The sequence below is a fragment of the Schistocerca cancellata genome, chromosome 9 (genome assembly GCF_023864275.1).
Source record: "Schistocerca cancellata isolate TAMUIC-IGC-003103 chromosome 9, iqSchCanc2.1, whole genome shotgun sequence".
Taxonomy (NCBI): Eukaryota; Metazoa; Arthropoda; class Insecta; order Orthoptera; family Acrididae; genus Schistocerca; species Schistocerca cancellata.
Window position 1 is genome coordinate 65,478,974 of NC_064634.1, and position 4,471 is coordinate 65,483,444.

The window sequence follows — 4,471 nt, forward strand, 5'->3', positions numbered from 1 at the left end:
ACAAGTCCACTAAAGAGACAGCTTACACTGCACTCGTTCGTCCTCTGTTAGAATATTGCTGCGCGGTGTGGGATCCTTACCAGGTGGGATTGACGGAGGACATCGAAAGGGTGCAAAAAAGGGCAGCTCGTTTTGTATTATCACTTAATAGGGGAGAGAGTGTGGCAGATATGATACGAGAGTTGGGATGAAAGTCATAAAGCAAAGACGTTTTTCGTCGCGGCGAGATCTATTTACGAAATTTCAGTCACAAACTTTCTCTTCCGAATGCGAAAATATTTTGTTGAGCCCAACCTACATAGGTAGGAATGATCATCAAAATAAAATAAGTGAAAGGTTTAGGTGTTCGTTTTTCCCGCGCGCTGTTCGGGAGTGGAATGGTAGAACGATAGTATGATTGTGGTTCGATGAACCCTCTGCCAAGCACTTAAATGTGAATTGCAGAGTAGTGATGTAGATGTAGATGTAGAGGAAGTTAGTTTAAGTTAGATTAAGTAGTGTGTAAGCCTAGGGACCGATGACCTCAGCAGTTTGGTCCACAGGAACTTACCATCACCGCACAGTTATCAGTGATTCGGCGTAATGCATTCATGAAACAATCGTAACAATAATTACGTTCTGTTGACTTTCGCAACAATGCAGTTGGATGAACTTTTAAATGAAACACTTTTTTGACATCCGCTTTCATGTATTTCACCACGGTCAAGCTCATAACGACTGCTGAACGTAAAAACTTTCATACATCGGCGCATCTTTACGAGTCCACATTACACGGTTACAACGGAGACGCGTCCCAGGATTGCCTCCCCCACGCCAGTTCTCCATGAAATCATCGCACAAACCCACTTCCACCAACGAATTTCAAAGAAGGTAAGAAATATGTTACATTTCCGATCTTTCAAAGAGTTTATGGATGTCAGTGCAATCAAACTGCGATAAACTTCATGTAGAAAATATTATTCGAACTACAAACATATCTTATAATGAATGAACTATGTCGTAATCATAATGTCGTAATCATAAATACAATTTGAAACTTCCTGGCAGATTAAAACCGTGTGCCGGACCGAGACTCGAACTCGGGACCTTTGCCTTCCGCGGGCAAGTGCTCTACCAACTGAGCTACCCAAGCACGACTCACGCCCCGTCCTCACAGCTTTACTTCTGCCAGTGCCTGGCCTCCTACCTTCCAAACTTCACAGAAGCTCTCCTGTAAACCTTGCAGAACTAGCACTCCTGGAAGAAAGGACATTGCGGAGGCATGGTTTAGCCACAGCCTGGGGGTTGTTTCTAGAATGACGGGGAGTGAGTTGTGCTTGGGTAGCTCAGATGGTAGAGCACTTGCCCGCGAAAGGCAAAGGTCCCGAGTTCGAGTCTCGGTCCGGCACACAGTTTTAATCTGCCAGGAAGTTTCATATCAGCGCACACTCCGCTGTAGAGTGAAAATTTCGTTCTATAAATACAATTTATTTAACTAATTGTTAGTAACTTGTGTAATGCCAAAACTAAGTTTATTTGTCGATAACTGGCAAAACTAGCAAATCCGATTTCATGGGCTAATTAAAGTTTTCAGAGATAAAGTTATAGTATGAAGAAACGTATTTTCGAAATATAATGGAAAAAATTTAATGTGATCAATAAAATTTCGACTGATAGTCGCCATGTATCGTAACAGTCCTGAAAATTTTTCCTTTAGAAAGTACGTTATGCAAATTTCAGACAAAAAAAATTTGGTAAAGAATGGTATCGTCATCCACTGCTGAATACATGTCACAAGGCAAAGATTCGTTTCAGGTTCTCGTGGGATAAGCAGCTTTCCGCAGGTAGCATACAGGCACGCTAAGAATTGGTTTCCCGCCTAGCAGGGTGCTTCACTTCTTCTCCAGACAGTCTGTCTGTAGAATACAACTACAACAACAAAACACTCATGAGAACAGACGAATATCGTTGCGGCCGGAGTATTAAAACCTGCTGTGGTGCACACAGCAACCGTCGTCAGGCGCGAACAGGCAGACGTGAATTCCTGCCGGGCAGTAATGCAGTTTGAGCCGTCGGTCGCACGCCGCTACACGTTGCGGCGCGATGTGATGTGATGTGATGTGATTTACGGTTCCACAGTTCATTCATCCGACAGCCGTAGCCGCCGCCCATGATCACGTTTCAGCCCGCGGCCCGCTTTTCAATTTGCTCGTTTTTATTACTTCTTTTATTGTAACCGAAGGCCGCGAACGACAGACATTTTTATTCGAAAAATAAGCGTAATGTATTTCAATGGCGTAACTTGATGAACGGCGTGTCCGTCCGGCTTGAAAAATGTATTTCCATCGCCGCTTGGCGCACCAACTCCAGGGACTGCGAGTACTTGTATTACGGGTCACGCAGGGCGCGCCCGAAAGCTCTCCTCAGCGAGCTAGAAGTGGCCCGACGGCAACCGCACGCCGAGGCCCGACTTCTCACTATCGTTCTGTCACTCCGGCCTCGAAACAGAAACGATAGCTGTTCTCCACGTGAGAGCCGTATCTCGGACGGATATATGAAAACAACTGTTCAGTGAAATTTTCGCCCCCCCCCCCCCTTTAAAAATGTGATATCTGCGCTTCTGGAACCTACCTGCTCACAAGCAAGGGAACATTCACAGGTGTTAATAAACTAACTTCATGAAACTTGGCGGTTATGTAGGCGGGTCAAAATCACGAAACATGTATTTTTTACTTTCTTCCCTATTTCAATTGTAAGGCGTAAAACATGCCTTCAAGGTAAATTGGCATATTAGAATTAGGGGGAATATTTTCGGAACAATGATGTACAGCGTCAAAACTTTCGGGTCAAATCAAAACAGGTGATAGTGGGTCCAGAACCGATTATATTTAGAAAGTCATCCCATAGCTGGAAACGCATTTTCATTGTACACTACTGGCCATTAAAATTGCTACGCACGCGGGGTGATATGCCAGTATGGCGATGACGAATACACGCTTCCAATGTGCGTTCACCGCGATGTCGCCAAACACGGATCCGACCATCATGATGCTGTAAACAGAACCTCGATTCATCCGAAAAAATGACGTTTTGCCATTCGTGCACCCAGGTTCGTCGTTGAGTACACCAACGCAGGCGCTCCTGTCTGTGATGCAGCGTCAACGGTAACCGCAGCCATGGTATCCGAGCTGATAGTCCATGCTGCTGCAAACGTCTTCCAACAGTTCGTGCTGATGGTTGTTGTCTTGCAAACGTCCCCATCTGTCGACTGAGGGATCGAGACATGGCTGCACGATCCGTTACAGCCATGCGGATAAGATGCCTGTCATCTCGACTGCTAGTGATACGAGGCCGTTGGGATGCAGCACGGCGTTCCGTATTACCCTCCTGAACCAACCGATTTCATATTCTGCTAACAGTCATTGGATGTCGACCAACGCGAGCAGCAATGTCCCGATACGATAAACCGCAATCGCGATAGCCTACAATCCGACCTTTATCAAAGTCGGAAGCGTGATGGTACGCATTTCTCCTCTTAACACGAGGTAGCACAACAACGTTCCACCAGGCAACGCCGGTCAACTGCTGTTTGTGTATGAGACATCGGTTGGAAAGTTTCCTCATGTCAACACGTTGTATGTGTCGCCACCGGCGCCAACCTTGTGTGAATGCTCTGAAAAGCTAATCATTTGCATTATCACAACATCTTCTTCCGGTCGGTTAAATTTCGCGTCTGTAGCACGTCGTCTTCATAGTGTAACAATTTTAATGGCCACTAGTGTATTATGGGCATACAGCGTACACCGCGTAAGAACAACATAGCTCTTAACAAGATGGCTAGCAATTCTTTCTTATTACTGGGATCATTTTCGACAGATCTACGCTAGCATCATCGGAACCCTGCCACTTTTTATTTAACGAATCATCACTATGTGACTTTCAATATTTCAACAAACATGCACAACCAATAATGTTACAAGATCCGATAGTGAAAACGTACATCTGTTGAAAGATGTCATAGTATAAGAAAGAACTGCCTGCGATCTTGGTCAGCTTGAGTCTTCAAGAATAATATAAATTCCAGATTGCCTCCACGCTGATGCAGTGTCAAACATTACAAATCTGCTCTGTAGGAATCAACATGGGTTTCGAAAAAAACGATCGTTCGAAACTCAGCTCGGGCTGTTCGTCCACGAGACTCAGAGGGCCAGAGACACGGGTACCCTGGTAGATGCCGTGTTTCTTGACTTCTGCAAGGCGTTTGATACAGTTCCCCCCAAGTCGTTAGATGAACAAAGTAAGAGCATGTGGACTATCAGGCCAATTGTTTGATTGGATTGAAGAGTTCCTAGATAACAGAACGCAGCAAGTCATTCTCAATGGGGAGAAGTCTTCCGAAGTAAGGGTGATTTCAGGTGTGACGCAGGGGAGTGTCGTAGGACCGTTGCTATTCACAGTATATATAAATCGGAAGTTCACTGATGCTTTTTGC

The 4,471-nt window shown here is 45.1% G+C and overlaps 1 non-coding gene across 1 annotated transcript; it reads right to left on the minus strand.

Moving 5' to 3' along the window:
- Window positions 1–1,058: 1,058 nt before the first annotated feature.
- Window positions 1,059–1,133, minus strand: Trnap-cgg (transfer RNA proline (anticodon CGG)). Its single transcript has one exon. It is a non-coding gene; the product is annotated as a tRNA-Pro (tRNA).
- Window positions 1,134–4,471: the final 3,338 nt, after the last annotated feature.